This window comes from Zingiber officinale, chromosome 5A (genome assembly GCF_018446385.1).
Source record: "Zingiber officinale cultivar Zhangliang chromosome 5A, Zo_v1.1, whole genome shotgun sequence".
Classification (NCBI taxonomy): Eukaryota; Viridiplantae; Streptophyta; class Magnoliopsida; order Zingiberales; family Zingiberaceae; genus Zingiber; species Zingiber officinale.
In genome coordinates this window covers 91,104,579-91,125,472 of record NC_055994.1, presented here as the reverse complement: position 1 = coordinate 91,125,472, position 20,894 = coordinate 91,104,579, and positions in this window count along the sequence as shown.

Below are 20,894 nucleotides of genomic sequence, written 5' to 3'. Positions count from 1 at the left end.
TCTTAAATATAGGGAGATTAACGCACTCATGATAAGAAGGAGCCTATAATGTAATATGGGATTAGTGCGATAGTTCAATAATAACTCTTTAGTGGTATGAGTTATTATTGATGAACTTAAGTTGGTTGTTCGGGTCAAACACAGGAAGCTCAAGCTCATTAAGAGGCTAAAATAAATTCCTCCTCTAGGTCCCTATTATAGCCTCTATAAAGCCTCGCATTCACCCATTTTGATTATCCTTCCTACTCAAGAAAGGGGCCAGCCACATCCTTGCTTGGTGCCTAAGCAAGGGGCCGGCCAAGCCTTGCTTGGTGCCCAAGATGTGGGTCGGCCAAACCTTGCTTGGTGTCCAAACAAGGGGTCGACCATACCATAAAAGAAGAGAAAAGGAAGTTTTTATTTAAAATAAAATTTTATTAAAATATTTCCTTTTATGGTTATCTACAATGGTTTAAAAGAGAGATTTTAATTTTGTTAAAATCTTTCCTTTTTGTAAACAACCATTATAGGAATAAAAGAAAGATTTTGTTTAAAATAAAATTTTGTTATCTTTCCTTTTATAACTATTTACAATGGTTTAAAAGAGAGATTTTAATTTTGTTAAAATCTTTTCTTTTTTTTGTAAACCATCCACAATAGAATGAAAAGGAAAATTTTATTAAAACTTTCCTTTTTTTGCCACTAGCAAAGAATATAAAAGAGGAGGAGGGTGGTGCCCAAAGACAACCTAAGTTCTCTCTATTTTATTCTCTTTGGTGGTCGGCCTCTTCTTCTCTCTATCTCTCTTTAAGCCAACACCCCACTTCTTCCCTTTCTTCCCTCTAGGGACGATGCCCATCTCACCTTGGTGGTCACGGCTTGAAGGAGAAGAAGCACTTGGTGGCCGGTTGCTTGGAGGAGAAGAAGAAGGAGGAGGAGGCGCCTCTTCACTTTGCATTCTTTGTGGCCGAGAGTTTGGAAAGGAAGGAGAAGGTCGGGTGTCTTTGTCTTGGTAGATCGTCACCCACACGACGTCCACGAGGAGGAGAGGAATACAACAGAAGATCAAGAGGTCTTTAAGATATAAAGAAAGGTATAACTAGTTAATTGTTTCTGCTGTGTACTAGTTTAGTTTTCCTTTGTATGGATCCTGAAATACCAACACAAGAGGCTAGCAATCTTGTGCTTTGATTGAGGTCTCTGTAGTTAAACCTAGGGTTTACTGTAAGGAGTTTAAATATTCAATTTCTTTGAAAGGATTTATCTAGGAAGTGGTGGATGATCCCATACCCAAGAAGGCCGAGTGCCTCGCCAACGACTTGAAAGTCAATCCTTGAAATAGATATTTAATCAACTTCTATAATATGATTTAACTTCTGATGAACACATGGGTTAAACTTGGATTAATAATGTTAAGTTTCGTTTGCAATCCAAGTTTAACTTCTGAAAAGCACATGGGTTGCTAGGAAAAGTTCTGTGCTTGTATAAATTTTTTTATATGGGAAACAGAATAGAATTCCGAGTATCACCCACCAGTCTCAAACCAAAAAGATAGAGAAGGTCATTGCGTATCCATTTATGGATGAATAGGCGACACCCTGATAATCTTTCTGAATAAGTAGTGAAGGAAGAATGTTGATGTAGTTCTTTTACATCTAGAAGAGTAGGAAGGGAGGATTGCCAAGAAGAAGAGCAAGAGACAGGCGCAGGAAATTTCACAAAAAAGAAACGCGATTTCCAACCCTTGATGGAAGAAGACATTTCTTCAAAAAAGGTCATCTTAGGTCTGGACTGAAACAAGAAGACACCAGGGTCCGACTTCTTAGCGTATGAAAACATGAAGAAATTTTGGGGAGTTGGGGGATGACAAAAAGGCGGAATACCATGAACAAACCACATAGATAACGAAATGCATTAGGAGCGAATTGTTGCAAGGGAATGTTGAAATATCTGTTTATTTCTATCAGAAAAGGGGGAATGGGGAAGCGTAGGCCAGCCATTAGTTGATCTTTGAAAAAAGTAGCATGCATAACCCTCAGGAGGAAGATGAGGACAAGCATCAGAAGTAGGAATTGCAATGTTATATTCTTTAGAAATCTCATATTCCGAATGAATGGAAGTCCTATCGATCTTACGAAAGGCGGAAGGTGTTTGAGCGTACCAAGCGGTAAAAGACTCTTCAGCCATAGAACAAAATAAGAACACAAGAGAGATAACTTACTGAAGCCTTAGAAAGGATGAACGGAAAGAGGAAACTAGGAAAGAAGAAGGGTTAGCAGAGGATGAAGAACGACAAGCAACAGCACCAGCAAAGAGCACGAGGGAAAAGAGAAAAAAGGTAAGAAGATAAAGGGTTTAGGGTTTTTTCCAGAATATTATTGATAATGATAGCCCTTGGATATGAAGAACCCTTACAAAGGGATCCGTTGATTTGTTAAGGGAAGAGTGCGATAGGACGTTACTGAGAAAGCGTGTGAACACTACGTCAAAAAGAAGAAATAAGTGACACGTGTCAGGAATCCATAAATGGACATTTATGATAGACATAATAGATTAAATCATGTTCAGATTATCGTCACAGTATCATGCGCCTCCAACATTCTCTCTCCATTGAAGAACCAATCAATAGCGAGAAAGGTGTTCGATTTCCTAGGTGCAATAAAGAAAAGAATGAGGAGAAAATATAAAATGATAATAATAAACTATAGCGGAGTCTAATTCAAAGTATTCTAACTAGGCACAATTCCGACCGGTTTTGTAGACAAAAAACCTAATTAAAGTTTAGACTCACTCGAGCATGTACATATGTTCTTTTGTTCAATTACTCCTAGAGTAGTTGATCACCTAATTTTATACACTCTCCTCAAACATAAATATAAAATTCTAAAATCACTATCAACAATTCTACAATCATAACCCTTAAGCTTCCATAAACAAATACAATGAGTTTGATAGAACAACAACCTAAACAAAGTGTGAAGCAACAAGTCGACTCATTATCACGTTCTATGGGACGAAAATAAATTTCACCTGGTATTATTACCGATCGAAATTTTTTTTATCCAACAGAATCTAATGGAAACCTCACGATTGCTCTTCCCATCCTAAGTGGGGGCGAGTAGTAGAGTGACATCCCGGACAAAAGGAAGAGGCTTGTCCTGTTCTCTAGTGCTTGTATGGTTCCCCCTCACAAACATGTGACTGAAAGGTCATCTCTGACCTAATTTGAGCCAACTCAGCTTGTAGAAGATCCACCTTAGCCTTCTGCTGATCCAAGGCTTGTTGTTGTTGAGATATTAGTAAACCATCTACATGAACTTTTCTAGTTAGAATGGCTATTTCTGAGGTATGTTGGGCTCTTAGATTACCCAGCTCCTCAGTTTTTTGCTTCAACTCTGAATAGACTTTATTCCTGAAAGCCACTTCTGACTGGACCTGTGATTGAGCTGCCAATAGACGTAGCTCTAGTTTTTGTTGGTGTGAACGATGTAGATCCAGAGCTTGCGTGGCCTCACTTAAAATATTTTTTCTTCTCACATAGCAATTGATCCTAGGGGGGAGGATCTAGAGCCATGACTTCCAATAAAATCTTTAGAAAGGAAATAGAACAAGAAGGAGCAAAGCTTGATGTTGTAGAAGGTAGGATCACCCACTTATTTAAATCGCTGAAGGTATCACAGGATCATTTTAGTAGGCGTCACAAGATCACTGTTATAAATAGGAAGGGTTCAGGAAAAATTAGTGTTTAGCAAAAAGACAAAAGTAGACTTAGGTCTAGTCAATTGGATACACTTTCTTTGACTAGACTTGAATGGGAGGCTAGTGATACACGTTATAAGGAGTGGATCCCGTGTAATAATGTGAAAGGGGATATAAGGAGAAGAGGGAAAAAGTAGGGAGGCTCGGATAAGATGAATGCGCTCAATAAGCAAATCCTGGTTGGAAGTATAGGATCGACTGGGATAAAACTAACAGAGCACACAATGTAAGTAGGTATATTCGGCAGACAAAGCTCGACCGAGCATATAGTACTGAACAAACCCAAATGGGTGAAGTATTAGAAAGCACACCTATGCCCAGCAGGGGAGCCTCGATCGAACATTAAATTCTGACCGAGAATATAAGTCCGGTCAAGTGTATAAGCCCGACTGTGTTGGAATGTATACTAAAAGCCAAGCTTTTTGTATAAACAATTATTTTGAAATAAGAATCACATTGGTCAAATGTCTACATTTATGCTAAGTGTAGTTGTCCGTTTAATTTATATTGTAGATGACATGGTGTGAGGAGACACACAGAAGTTCATGTTATCAGTTCCTTATAAATTATAAATAGTTGCTCACAATCAAAATAGAATGGGACAAACCATTGGAGTGGTTGCAGTGTAATTAGATATTAGTTTATCTTGACTAATAAATTACACTAGTACACTGTGAGTGTATGAGCAGAACCATTTGAGGTAGTTTCTTTTTATACTGACTATATAAAAGAACAAAACCTCTGTTATTATGGAAGTACGTACTCTTAATCATGATATAATAACAAGCACGTATACTTAATATTTATTTCTTTAATTTATCAAAGGGTGTGATTTAGTTCGTTAAATCAATAGACCCGATAAGTTGAGAAATAATATTATTTATATGGTGTGTTGTTAATTATAGAATGAAATCGTGTCCTAGTAATCTAGGTTGATGATGTCCCCTTGAGGAGATCATAAGGATTATCATGTAAACCCTGCAGGTGGACTTAGTTCGCGCGACATGACAATAAGGTTGAGTGGTACTACTCTTGGAGCTAAATATTAATTAAGTGAGTTGTCAGTAACTCATTTAATTAGTGGGCATTCAATATCTTAAACACAGGGAGACTAACGTACTCATAATAAAAAGGAGCTCATATTGTGATATGGGATTGGTGCGGTAGTGCAATAATAACTCTTTAGTGGTATGAGTTATTATTGATGAACTCGATTTGGGTGTTCAGGGCGAACACGGGAAGCTCAAGCTCCTCGGGAGATCAAAACCAATTCCTCCTCTAGGTCCCTATTGTAGCCTCTTATTTATAAAGTCTTATATCCACCTAAAGCCCAACTTCTTACCCATCTTGAAGTGGCCGGCCAAGCCTAGCTTGGATCCCAAGCTAGGGCCGGCCAAACCAAACCAAGATGGGAGGTGAGTTGTGGCCGGCCTAGCTTGGAGCCCAAGCAAGGGTGGTCAGCTACATTGAAAGAGGGAGTTTTAAATTTTGAAATCTTTCCTATTGTGGGAGCCATGATTTTAAAAGAGAGTTTTAAAAATTTTAAATCTTTCCTTTTATAACCTTCTACAAAGGATTAAGAGAAATGTTTTTAATCTTTCTTTATTTGTAGTTTAAAAGGAAGAGATTTTACTTTTTGATAAAACTTTCCTTTTGTGTAATCATCCACATGTTTTAAAAGAGAGATTTTAATTTCTAAAATTTTCCTTTTATAACCAACCATGAAGGGATTTAAAAAGAGAAATTTTTTAATTAAAATTTCTTACCGGAAATAAATAAGGAAGTTTTAATTTTATGTTTAAAACTTTCCTTATTGGGAGCACAAGGGTGTGGCCGGCCATGACAAGTATAAAAGGAAGTTTTAATTTTTTGTTTTAAAACTTTCCTTTTTAGTTATTGGCAAGGAATATAAGGAAGTTTTAATTATGTTTAAAACTTTCCTGTTTTGTCGAGACCAAGGATTATAAAAGAGAAGGAGGAGGTGTCTCACCCAATAACACATCTTCTAATCCTCTTATCTTATTCCTTGTGCTCCCTTCCTCTTCTCCTTTTATTCTTCTTTGTGGCCGGCGGCATCAACTTCTTGGGGAGACTTTGGTGGCCGGATTTTTGCTTAGAGTAGAAGAAGAGAAAGGAGGCATTGTTTCCTAGCATTCCTTGGAGATTGGTTGGTGGCCGAAACTCATCATCCTTGAAGGTTGTTGGTAGTCGAAAATTGGGAGTAAGAAGAGAAGGCTTGGGTGGATTTCATCTTGGTAGATCGTCGCCCATACAATGTCCAAGAGAAGGAGAGCAATACAATAGAAGATCAAGAGGTCTATAAGCTACAAAAGGTATAACTAGTTATTAGTTTCCACATCATAACTAGTTCATCTTTTGTATAGATCTTGAAAAATCAAACACAAGAGGTTATCGGTTTTAAGTTATCATTTTTGTTATCGATTTTATGTTTTCAATTTCATGTTTCGATAATGTGTTTCTATTGAGGTCTCTATAGTTAAACCTAGTTTACTATAAGAAGCTAAATATCCGATTTCTTTGAAAGGCTTTGTCTAGGAAGTGGTGGATGATCCCATACCCAAGAAGGCCTAGTGCCTCACCATGTTTAACCTGGAAGCCGATCTTTGAAATAGATATTTGATAACTTCTATAATATGGTTTAACTTAGGAAGATCATATCGGTTGAACTTGGAGTAAGAATGTTAATTTCGTTCCCAATCCAAGTTTAACTTCTAAAGGGAAATTTGGATTAATAATATTAAACATCGTTTGCAATCCAAATTTAACTTTAGTAGAGCACATGGGTAGCTAGGATAGTTCTATGCTTGTATAAATTTTTGTACAGGGGAACTAGGATGGTATTTCGAGTAGCAACCAACAGACTGAACTAAAACGAACAAAGGATTAGCGCGTTTAGATATGCCCGACAGTAGAGGTTCGACCGAGCATAAAGTACCGACCAAGTTAAAATAACAGAGGGTCAATGAACCTAGGAACGCTTAGCAAGCAAAGCCCCGTTGAACTTAAAGGTGTATATCCCTAAGCAATCTCTGTAATCAGTCAAGCGAAGATCGATTGCATATCAAAAGGCCCAACATGACTCAATAGGCAAAGCCCGAGCGAGCATCAACACAATGTAAGCATATTACGCCCGGTAATAGAATCCCAATCGAGCATGCACATAACTCGTTCGGTAATGTAATCTCGGGTGATCGAGCAGACATACGAACCAAGGTTGTCAGAAGGGACCCGACTTAGAAGTAGTCGGTCAGACATAGACACAATAAGCTCGGTAGTAGAAGCTCGGTCAAGTGTACACATAACTTGTTCGGTAATATAATCTCAGGTGATTGAGCAGACATACGAACCAAGGTTGTCAGAAGGGACCCGACTTTGAAGTAGCCGATCAAACATAGGCACAATATGCTCGGTAGTAGAAGCTCGATCGAGCATATACATAACTCATTCGATAATGTAATCTTGGGCGATCGAGCAGACATACGAACCAAGGTTGTCAGAAGGGACCCAGCTTGGAAGTAGCCGGTCAGACATAGGTGTAATACGCTCGGTGATACAATCACGGGTGGGGATATCAACACACACCTTTATAAGACTATTAGTATGAGATCGGCCTAGCAAAATCTGCCGAGCATAAAGACACTCACATTTATTAAATCTCATAAACATAGCCAGTAAGAAGTATTATAACTAAGTATATGTGATGTACGAGAATAATATATGATCATATGACAATTCGGTTAATTTAGCAGGAAATAGCTTCTAGAAACTTTTGTAAGTGCGCTAAATGACAAAGAAGATACATCTGGGGTACAAAAAAGATTCCTTAAACTATTATTGCAGGTACTTACGTCATCTCATAACAAACTCTAACAAATCGGGGGCCACCTCATGATCACGGAGGTTATATGAGGTGGTATAAAATGGGGGATCCTCTTCGTTGGCAAGGTACGTGCAACTCCATGACCGAAACCCTAGTTCCACTTCAGTTTTATTGTACTTCTTCTTCTTCTTCCCGCTAGGAACAGAGGAGACTGACTTGAGCGTCGGAAGGCCTAGCCAGGGATTCCCACCTCAGTCTTAGGTCACTAACCCTTTGTCGGTTGGCTTCATAGTGCGCAGGAGGTGACAGCATTTGCCGGAACATTGATCCGTGGTCTTCTTCGTCATGGTGCCCTGATTCATCGGAGTCTCTTCTAGATCTGCTTTGGGTTTCTCAGATCTAGCCTCAACCTGTTGTTCTCGTCGTTGGAAGGTATTATTAACTAGATTTCTTCGAGATCTACTTTGGTTTTCTCAGATCCATTGTTATTCACTTCCTCTGGAGTCGTCACCTGCCATCCCCATCTATTCATCCCGTTACACTTTCAGATAGGATCAATTATGTTTTTTTGCTTGTTTTTGAAATAAAAATTTTCAAACGCACATAGAAACACCCAACAGTGATATCAAAGCCATCGGTGTTTCGATATAGATCATAAATTTTTTTTTTCTGCGTGTCATAGGTTGTCGTAAAGTTATATTCAGAAATTTTAAGAAATTTTGGATAAGGAAATTGTTTCCTAATCTGATATATAAAACTTTTAAAATTTGAAAAGTATTTCTGCTTTTGTTAGGAAATCTAATTTTAGACATATTTTTCTAATTTATTAGAAAATTCTAATCTTAGAAATATTTTTAAATTTATTAGCAAATTCCAATCTTAGAAATTATTTACTAATTTATTAGGAAATCCACTTTAGGAATTGTTTCCTAATTTAATAAGGAACTTCCTTATTTGGAATTATTTCCTAATAAGATATAGAATTATATTTGAAAATTATTCCCTAATCTAATTAAAGAATTATGTTTTATGAAATTAAATTATTTAACATATTTATTTCATAATAACAATGACATGACTTATGTCATAATCTATGTCATGCTAAATGCCATGATTTATACCATGACTATGCCATGATTCTGTCTCAAATGTACAAAATTGAGTCACGATTCTCTCTTAGATCCATCATCTCCTCCCTTTGGCTAATACCAAATTGGAGATGAAGACTTGTGACTTAGCGAAGTAGTCTCGAAGATATCTCAGCGTGAATATGGACAGAGGCTATCCTTGTAAGGATTGCTAGTTGATGCCATTTCCACTTAACATAATCCAGTAGGTATAACAATCTAAACAAAGAGTTTTATTTTCTATTATTATGTCTACACATGTGAATCTTGTATATATGTGATGTCTGTTGTAATAATTTAGGAAATTATAATGCTTTTGCTGTTTATTTTCAAAACAAAAATTTTAAAATACGCATAGAAACACCCAAAAGGAGGTTCCTCGATCAAGAACTAAGCCAAATTTAGCATGATCAAGTAGAAGAGCATCTTTTAATGTCACCTTCTAAAGTTCAGCATAGTTAACTTCTCTAGACTTTCCTCATGGTTAATTTAAACATTTCCAATCGGGACAGAGGGAGTCTTTATGTGATGAGTCTATTGCATCTTAACATATTTTGTAGTTATCTCAACAAAAACAAGTTTGTTTTAAGATTGTTAGATAGTCTGGTTGCCAGAGATAGAGGAGAAATTTTTGAATTGAAATCAAAATTCAACTTCAACTTATTTGTTAAGTGTTCCAACTGCCAAGCAAGGATGGATGAACTGCTTGGATGGCTGGACTGTCCGGAAGACTTGGTCGAGACCCGAGGCCGAGATGTTTGCTGAGACATGAGTCTAAGATGTCCGCTGAGACCTGAGGTCGAGATATCTGTCGAGACCCGAGGTTGAGATATCTTGTAAAATACCAAAAATATATTTAATATTTAGGTTGAAAAGGATTTTAAACCATTAAAATTGGAATTAAATGAATTTATTTAAGAATATAAAAATAAAATAATAAAATTTATTAGAATTTTATGAAATTTTTCTAGATTTTAAATGAGTCATTTTAGATTTTATGGGATAAATGGGTAAGAAAAAAACATGTTTGGGAATATCCTATTTAAGTTAGGAGTTGATAGAAACTAAACTTAGGTTTTATTAATTAAACCCTAAGTTTGTAGTTGCCTTGCTTCCTCCTAACGAGCGCAACAACCACACCGCGCGCTCGACGATGTCGCCTGCATGCCGACCACCGGCGTTGTTCCACTACCCACGTAATCGGTCGACATTGCGTCTTCTCCGCTCCGCGTCACTCCTTCACCCACGCGCTCACGACGGTGTTCCGCCACACGCGATGGAAGCGTCGCTCCTTGCACACTGACTGCCAACGCCACTCTCTTTGCCACACACCTTGCCTACCGTCGCTGCCTCCACAGGCCAATGTGTCTCAGCCGAGGCCAGGGCCGTCTCAAGGTTTCATGAGGCCCTAGGCCAAAAAAATTAGGTCTTTAATAATTTTTTTTTAAAAAAAAATTTCCCCTCACCCTTTTTCATTCGGACTTGGGACCGACAATGGCGGGTTTAAATTTTTTTTTTTAAAAAATAAATATTAATTTAAAAGTAAATTTTTATATAAAATTTAGTTTTCTAGCTTTTTGAGATGCAAAATTATTAATTAAAATTTTATATTCAAGTTTTGATAATAAATTTTTTTCAATTGATAAAATTTCTAGATTATTTAATCTATCTTGAGACATTGTTGAACGTAAATAAGATTTTATTAATTTTAATTTTCAAAAACTTCTTTCTGCCGAAGCTACACTAACCGGTATAGTTAATAATATTCTATAAGCTATCCATGCATTAGGAAAAGAATTTAATTTTTTTATAAGGTTTAAAACCTCAAGTGCGGTTTTTAATTCTGGATTTATTATTTCTTTTAAAACTTTTAATTCTAAAAATAAATCTAAACCATCAATATCAGATAACATGTCATGTGTTAAAAAATTTTCAAGATTTAAACATTTTATTTTTAAAAAATTATCATCAAGCAATTTTAAATTTTCTATGTCATATAAAAAATTAAAATTATCTTCATATATTTTAAATTGTTCAAATCTACTTTGAAGTGAAGAAATAGCATGGTTAATAATATAATTAAAATAATTAATTTTAAAAGATTCTTCAGGTGAAAGTTTCAGCTCATTAATTTTATTCTCATCAAATCGTTTATTTCTTCTAATTACATGTTTTTCACGAAATTTTGGTTCTATATTCATTTCATTTGCAATCTCTTTAGCAGAAATCACAGCAGATATGAATCCATTTTCTCTATAATCATTAAAAAAAGAAACAAGACCTTTTAATTGATCTAATGCAATAGTAATATTCATATCTTTATACTGTAAAGATTTACTGACAGTATTAACTGCAAATAATATATCATACCAAATAACCATACCTAATAAAAATTCAAAATTTTCAAACTCATATGTTGCTAAAGAATTTGCTTCACTTTTTGTTTTAGGATCATCACTAGTCTCTGCAAGTTTATATAAAGCTTCTCTTATCTGTGGAGCTTGATATTTTATTGCTTTAACACTTTCAAGATGACTTTCCCAACGTGTTTGTGATAATGGTTTAAGAGTTAAATTAGAAACATGGTCTTGTAAAATTTTCCATCTTTTTGTAGAAGAAGAAAATAATGGGTAAATACGTTGTATCACACCAAAAAATGTTATAGCACTAGGACAAGAATTAGCCATATCACATAGTACTAAATTAAGACTATGACAACCACATGGTGTATAAAAAGCTCTAGAATTTATATCTAACAATCTCTTTTGTACGCCTTGTTGTTTACCTTTCATATTAGCTCCATTATCATATCCTTGTCCTCTTATGTCATTTACATCTAGTTCAATTTTCTTTATTATATTAATAAGAGCATCAAAAAGACTTTTTCCTGATGTATCATCTACTTTTAAAAATTCTATAAAATATTCTTCTATTTTAATTGGACTTGTTGAAATATCTACACATCTTAATATAAGAGACATTTGTTCATGATGACTTACATCAGGAGTACAATCAAGTATAACTGAAAAATATTTTGCTTCTTTTATTTTTTTAATTATAATATTGTTTACTTCTTTTCCTAATATATTTATTAACTCATTTTGTATATTATGCCCCAGATAGTGATTATGAATTTTTCCATTTTGAATATGTTTAAGGTGTTCTTGCATTATAGGATCAAATTCTGCAATCATTTCAATTAAACCTAAAAAATTTCCATTGTTATCTTGATAAATTTTCTCATTTGTACCATGAAATGCCAAATTATTTTTTGCAAGATTTTTAACTATAGCAATAATTCTTATTAATACATTATTCCAATGTTCTTTTTCCTTATTTATTTTTTCTTGTAAATTTTGATCAATTGTTTTATTTTTAACCAATCTCATTTCAATATCAAACCAAATATTCATATTTATAATATGTTCACTGCTTGTTTCGTGACTTTTAAGTTTGGCACTAAGATTTTTCCAATCTCGACATCCTTCATTTGCTAATTGAATTGTAATTGATTTTTGACTAAATAATTTACAACAAAAACAAAATACTTTATCTAATTCTTTTGAATATATTAACCATTTTCTATCATGTTTTTCTCCATTTGGCAATTTTCGAATGTAATGAATTATAGAAAAATGTCTAGAATTTTCATCATTTGGAAAAGAAATATTGATTTCTCTAATTGGACCTTTTTCAACTAATAAATCTATTAAATTGGTATTAATATTTTTCCATTGTGCTGGATCATATATATTTTGAATAACAGTTTCATCAATATTATTTAAAAAATTATCTTCATGGTCTATTAAGTCATCTTTTTCTTCTCCTGAATTACAATTATTTTCTTCATTAATATTAATATTTGATGAATTCGATTTATGATCATTAGAAAGTTCTTGATAGATTTCTATTTGTCCTAAAGTATTATCCTCCGGTGAAAATTCAATTAATTTTTCATTTAAATTTTCAATTGTATTATTTTCTAAATTTTGATTTTGATTATTAATAATAAATCTATCAAGTGCACCTTTTTTAGATTGGATAAATTCTTCTATTTTTCTTTTTTTTCATACGTTTCATATGTCCAGAATTATTAAATTTAATTTGCATGAATCAATTTAAATAGTATATAATAAACTGTACTTAACAATTAATAGTCTAACAAGTATATAATAAATCAGATTATTGCAGTTAAAAAGTATTAAAAATTTATGATTCATATTTTATGATTTTTTAATTGCATAAATCAGGTTAGTAAATAGTAATGCTAGTAATTTGCTTGCATCGAAAAATAAAATATGGAGAAAAAAATTTCATACAATTGGTCAATTGCTAATGATCTATTTTTCTAACGATATTTGGATTCATTCTATCTACAATTTATTATTTATACAAAACAATAAAGAATATTTCGATAAAGAAGAAAAAATCAGAAAAAGAATTACCAGATGATCGAGGAAGATGAAGGACGTCTTTTGAAATTAAGAGTTGAGAGCACTGATGCGGTGACGAGGGAGAAAAAAATTCAAATAATGAAATTTGAGAGAATCAGTAATGAGAATATAAGAAGAATGTGATTATGTGAAGAAAAGAAAATGAAATTTGGATGTGGAACAGTGGAAGGTTGATAGCTTTAATAGAATTATATATGAATATAATAATTATAATTAAGATATCATTAATTAAAGTTTCATTGGAATTAATTAAAGTTTCCATTGGAATTGATAACTGACTTGTGGAAATCGAAGGGTTACATTTCAAAAGTAACGATTTTATCATTGACAAAATTAAATTTTAATTATTAAATATATTTAAGAAAATTTAATACTAATTAGCCCCAATTTTATTGGGGCCCTAGGCATAGGCCTTAAAGGCCTATGCCTTAAGCCGGCACTGGTCGAGGCCACCACCACCAGAAAAGTTGTAACCAGGAGTCACTTCTGCCGCAACCTTCTCGTCTTTGTAACCCATTGTCATTGTTGCTCCATCGTGACGAACCCCTAGCACCATCTCCTCTTTGTAACCCATTGTCATTGTTGTTCCATCATGACAAACCCCTGGCACCATTGACAGACCTCCATCACCGGCCATTATAGCCATCTGCTGTGAAAGGGGTAAGTTTTAATTAATCAATAGTTTGGTTAACTTATTAATCAATCAATTAGTATTAATTGATATAATTAATGATTTATTGGTATGTGAGGTTGATAAAATTAATGAATGATGAGTAATTATGAATTAATTTAGTAACAAGACATAATTGGATTACTCTATAAATTAATAAATGGATTATTTGATTAACCGATATAATTAATTGATTTGCTAATTAATAGATTTATTAATTGATAAGGTTACTGATTAAATGGAATTAAATCGGGATTAATTATAGGATTACCCTAATTTTGAATTGATTGGATTATAATCAAGTTAATGAGTTATTTGGAAGTAATTAATTGAATGAGATTAATCTAGTAGTTAATTGATTAATCAATTTGTTAATTGGTAATTAGATAAGATTCATTTAACTGATTAATTTAATGATGTAGTTATTGACTAATTAAATTATAGTACAACAATTGATTAATAGATCGACCAAGAAATTTGCTATAATGTGAACAGAAAATCTAGGCGAATGCTAAAGGGAGAAATAAATGATTTTACCATTCATCATGATTATTAGGATTGTATTGGTACCTAGTTTTATTTTGTATCATGTACTTTATAGGATTCGAGCATGAGGCTTGCTCTCTGATTTGAAGACGACTATGATATTCTACAATGAGATGGGTAGTTCTTGCTTTGACCTATTTAGTTTCTTTGATCTTAGTCTATGATTATTTATTGTCCTTTATTAATTAGATAGAGATGATTCATTTTATATCTATGCAGTCTCATGATTGTTCATGCTTGATATATATATATATATATATATATATATATATATATATATGTATGATATTATCATATCATAGTGTAGGATGTTAAATATCCTGTTAGACCCCTAGTTGATGATTTGGACTTGTACTTATTGTTAGTCAGATCATACTGAAGTATAGGATATCAAGTACCCTACTAGACCCTTGTTTGTTATTTAGGCTCATGCCTATACGCTAGTGAGGTTAGACCAAGAGGTGGTTATAGAGTGTTATATTGGATGTTGATTATTCATTTTCTTATTGTTATGTTATTATATCCTAATGACCATTGTCTCCCATATGTGGTTGACAGAGTCATTAGTGACCGTTGGTATAGCTTGCCGACCATTGTCTGTCATTCGTGGTTGAGAGAGTCATTAATGACCGTTGGTATATCCTGACAATCATTGTTTTTCATTCGTGGTTGAGAGAGTCGTTAGTGACCTTTGGTATATCCTGTCGACTATTATCTTCCATTCATGGTTGAGAGAGTCATCAACGATCATGATACATATGACTGCCCACTAACCTAGATAATGGTAGCATGATTTTGCTCGCAGTTAGTAGTTGAGGAGCTAGATACCTACCTCACTTTGACTGCCCACTAACCATCTAGTGTTAACATGAGTTTGCCCTCAAATTATGATCCTGACTGCTCACTAGACCAGATAATTATAGTATGAGTTTGCGTGCAATCAGAACTTGTTATATGTTTGTTATATGCTTGTTATGTACTGAGTTTATGCAGATGGTTTTTTGGATGTACTATATATACTTCTGATTTATTGGCTATACCTGACGGAGCAAGTCAGTGAAGGATTAAGGTGTTGGTTATGGTTTGTTTAGTAGATGATTTTATGTCGGTACTCCTACTTTTGTAGTAAGTATTTATTACCTGAGACTACATCCTTTGATCTCCTTACATTATATTAGTATCATGCACTACTTCTTATACCCACTGAGTTGTTGTACTCACTAACCCTTATTTTTTCCTTTATTTCCAGGTTAGCATGTAGAGGATATGTCATGTCGTTCAGAGATCCTGGCTACCAGTCCCACTCGAGTTTGAATTTCTGTTTGAGTTATTGGTATACTTTCCGCTGCTTGTAGTTTTGGTTTTGTTTTCATATCGAATGTTTATTTCGTTGGTTATGCTTTTGGTTGGTTTAACATGTTTACATGTACATGTATACATATACGCATTTGCATTGGTCATTTTATATTGCATCGATATTTATTTTGCTTGACCTGAGTTCGATATCGTATTTCTCATATTGTCATTAGGGGGTGTCGGTCTCATATTGTCATTAGGGGGTGCCGTTCGATTCGGTGGACAACTATACTTTTGGGGCATGACATATCTATCAAGAGACCCAAGGTCGAGATGTCCACAGAGACATCAGGTCGAGATATCTGACAAGACATGAGGCTGAGATATTCGCTAAGACACGAGGTCAAGATGTCTGTCGAGACCCGAAAAAGAAGTTACTGAATCCTACGTTTGACGTAGTTTCCTTAAAACAGATTCATCCCCTTCCAGCAATGCTTCGAGGTTATGATGGAGTCTATTCTTTTAAGACACAATAGATAAACTATGATCGCAATCTAGCACAGATTGTTCATGGTGAACTGAGAATGCACCTGAGTGATATCACCAGATGACTGCCGATAGAAATGAATAGACAAACAAGTAAGATGAGGAGCGAAGGTGGAGGATTCACTTTTTTTCTATTGTATATATCTACCCTTAACGTCATGACTTCCTCTTATAGGAGCTCCATCCATTATCTTCAGCTGCTCAGTCATCAATAGTTAGGGGTGTAATTGAACTAGCCAAACTGAACAGTAAGAGGCTCGAGCTAGGGCTCAATTCATTATTCCTAAGCTCGAGCTTGGCTCAAATTTGATTTGAGCTTTAGTTCTTAAGTTCGAGCTCGACTTGTAATAAAATTAAATAGCTTGAGTTCGGCTCGAGCTCAACTCGAAAAAAGCTTGTTTAAAAATTAAATGAACTTGGTTCACGCTTGCTTAAGATAATTAACTATAATAATTAATAATATATTATTATGTTGATTATTTATGTGATATTTAATTATATATATATATAATAAGACAAACAAGTCTCTTAACGAACATGTTTACAAGCCTCTAAATGAACATGTTCATGAACTCATGAACCAAATACTGTTAAGCTCGAGCTCAGCTTGATAATGTTTTCGAGCTCAAAATTAAGCTCGAGCTCCACTCATTAACTTAATCAAACGAACTTGAGCAAATCTTTTTTTGGGCCGAGAACTAAATAGCTCGCAAGCGGCTTGACTTATTTGCACCCTATCAATAGTGATAGTTTTAAATTGGCAGTTACAAATTTTTAGTAATCATTAATTAATGCATCCATTATATTTGAGTAAAAAAAAGATTCAGGTCGATAGCAAAAAGGATTCAGCTACTTGGGTAAATTTTACCCCAACTAGTCCAACATTCAATTGAATTTGCACCACCTATAGGCCCACACGTGAGAGAGAGTATCTTCCCATATATTTGTTCACAATATTTATTCTTGTAAATTAATATAAACCAACAAAAGTGACTTGAAACTTTCAATATGGTACTTGTTGGTGCAATTAGCACCAATGGTCAAACCTAAATTTTTATAAATGACAAATAAATTAAAGTTAGGTGTGGTGTGATCTAACCTTGTCACCAAGTGTGTAGAACTTGATAGGTTTGGAGGATTTGATATCAGGCTAAAATCCAACTAGGTTTGTTAGACTTGATAGCTGGTGTGGAAGCCCAGATAGATCAAGGAGTAACATGATATCTGGCGGGAAGTATGGTTGGGTTTGTGGGACCTGAGGTCAAAGTCTAGCTGAGTCTGTGGACCTGACAACTGACGGGAAGACTTAGTGGGTCAAAGGTAAGTCAAGCGATTTTGTATGATAAATAAGGTAAGTCACTGGAAGAGAGTGTTCAGTGAGGATGAGTTCCAATTAGGGACTTTAGGCGCTGGTCTAGTTTAGATCCATTTTAGATACCTAAACTAAGACCAAAATAAGATCCTGGTCTTGGATAGACAAGATCTAATTAATAATGCTATTTTATTATCGTGCTAACCTTATTTTACAGATTATATTTTATTTTTGGTCTAACGTATTTTACAGGACTAAAGAAGCAAAATCAACCTCAAATGAACAGTGTCTGAGGTGCCTTAAGGCTGACTGGAGGCACCTTGAAGCAGACTTGGAGGTTCCCTAGACCCGTTTGAGGCATCCTCAAAGAAATAAAGTTTACACTATGGGGAGGCGCCTTGGAGTGCACTGGAGGCACCCTTGATGCATGCTTGGAGGCGCCTTGGAGTGCTTGGAAGGCGCCTGATAACTAGCATTTTTATCTATTATTTTGGCTCTTATACTTAGCATATTTACCTTATCACATGCTTAATATTGTGTTTATATCATGATTTACGAATAGAGACCTATTTTGGATTTAATTGTAATTTTTCTACAGTCATGATGTGATTTCTTATATTTTGAATTTGGTTTTGTAGGAAATCTAAAGAGCCATGAATCAGAGTCGAGTCAGATCAAGTTCAACTTCATTTGAAGGGAAAAGGAATAGATCACATTTGGAGCATCTAGACCATTGATTGAGAGCTCAAAGCATCTAAGGGTTCATTTAAAGCTTCAATTCAATTTGGATAAGAGAGAAGTCCAATTCCAAAAACCCAATTTCACTTTTTTTATTGGATTCAGATTCCTCTCCTTAATCCAAACTTGAAACCCATTAAGAATCCATTCCTCTTTTCTTTTCTCTCACGCGGACGAACAGTGGACAACTCCCTTCTCCTCATGTTTCTTCCTCGCGGCTAGGGCTCGCGATTTTCCCCACCACCGAGCACCTCTTCTCCTTTCTTCCTTCTCTCCAACCAACGACGTCTTCTCTTCCCTTGCCGCCGGCCGACCAACCTTTCTAATTTCTTTTCCCCTTGCACTGCTCGTGATTTCTCCCGATGCCCCTTTCCAATTTCTTCTCCCAATCGCAGACTCAGAAGGCGATGACGACACATCTAGTAGAGTTGTAGTCCTGACGACCACTGAGCATCACTGGAGAGGTTTCTCCAATGAGGTTCTCCATTCCCTCGCATTTCCTTCGAGTGAGCATTTGCCCAACACGGTGAAGAGGGCAGAGATTTCCTGACTGTGGTGAGTTCTGGATTCTTCTCTGGCGTCACTCCATTTCTCACACCAACATCTGAGTTCTGGATTCTTCTCTGGCGTCACTCCATTTCTCACACCAACATCCAAACCTTGAGTTTCTCTGCTAGAAACAGTGAAGAAGGCAGGAGCTCAGATTCCTACAACGCCATTTCCGCTTCGCCGGAGAATTTCCAGCCGGACTTCTACCAAATTCTGGCACCGCAAAACCTTCTCTGGGCAACATGGTGAAGAGGGCAAATCAAGGTTGACAGTTTAGTAAATTCCGTCACATCCAGCCAACTTCCAAGGAGTGGCTTGCTTATAGGAAGTTGCGCTTTCACCGTCAAAGCTTACATCTCTAACCAGCAGTGTTGTTCGTCGACCGAATTCAGGGGATTTCTGAGTGACAGCAGTCTTCTTCCTCGGTGGTTCCGTGTGTGACAGGTGGAACACTTCTCGTATTTGATTGTGGATAATTGGATTGGATAATTAGGATTTATTCGTTGTTCTTGTTTGATTTTATAGTTTAGTTAAATTTCATGTTGAATGTTCATGTTTAGTTGTTAGCTACTTTTGTGTTTGATCTTTTGTTATTTTCTTATGATGCATATTAATTAGTTCTGGTACTTTTTTTAGTTCATTATGCATGATTGTTATCTTGTTTCATAGTGTGACAATGTGACACAAGTTTAGCTCTTATGCATAATTAGGTTTTGTTAATTGATGTTTAGATTTGTTTAGCTCACTTGCATAATTTAGTTTATGTCTTGCACTTCTATTTGTTGTGTTTTCATGTCATTCCCATTGATAGATATTCTTGTATCGTAGCGTGACAATGCGATGTAGGAAAATCTTCAATGGTTAGTTACGATAGTTGGTTAATTTCTTTACACATGTTTCTTTTGTAGAAGGGATCCTTATAGCGTAGAGTGACACTGCACTATGAGTTCATTTTTGTTGGTTAGTTAGAGTTTCTTTTATTGCATTAGGTTTAGAGAACAAAACCCCCATTTTTCTATCCGTCTAAAAACAAACATCCAATCATTAGTTTCTGTTGGACCGTTGGCCACCGGCTAGAAGGGGGGTTGAATAGCCTGACAAATTAAAGCACAACCCTTTCTCGAACTCTTAAGCTAACACTTACAAAATAAGATAAACAAAAAGTAAATCAGAAAAGTAAAAGGCACACCGGGATTTACTTGATTACAACCGGGGAAGTTATTAATCTAAGGAAAGCGTAGCACTAGTATCTCCTTCAGGTGGAGAAGCCTTTTACAGCAATGAAGTGTACAACAGAAGCTAAACTACAGAGAAAGCGTACAAGTGTTGAAAGAATTGCTTGAGTTCTGATTGTTGAAAAACTTCTGCACCAAGGCTATATTTATAGCCTTGGTCGGTGCGCCTCGAAGGGTTCCGGGTGCCCTGGGGGAATAAACTTTATCCCCCAACGTTCAGATCGAGTCAAAACTTGATCTGGTCAAAAGTCAACTCCAGGCGCCCCGGTACGCTTCGGGCGCCCCAGTACGCTCCAGGCGCCCTGGTACGCTGCGAGCACCCCGGGCGGGAAAGTCACCCCATTGACTTTTTTCAGCCCGGGTCTTCTGCTCTGGTTCCATTCACCTCAGATCGAGTCTTTCGCTTGCTTGGGTGATCTCTGCCATCCGGAATAAGGCTCACCCGAACCCAACTTCAGATCTTCTTGAGCAGGCTTCCGCTCCAGCTTCTCATTCCACGGAATCGCCGCGTGGTTCCTTCTCGTTCGCCAGCGTACTCATCCGCAGTCTTCGTCCCTCAGTCGCACCCCGTGCCGACCTTCTCTCTAGCTGCGTCCGGTCTTCTCAAGCAGGCTTCTGCTCCGGCTTCTCGTCCCTCGGAATCGCCGCGTGGTTCCTTCTCATCCGTTAGCGTATTCATCCGCAGTCTTCGTCCCTTGATCGCACCTCATGTCGACCTTCTCGCTAGCTGCATCTCTTGCTCCTCGAGCAGTCTTCCGCTCCGGCTTCTCGTCCCTCGGAACCACCGTATGCTTCCTTCTCATCCGCCGGTGTACTCTTCTGCAACGCCTCGTCCCTCGGAC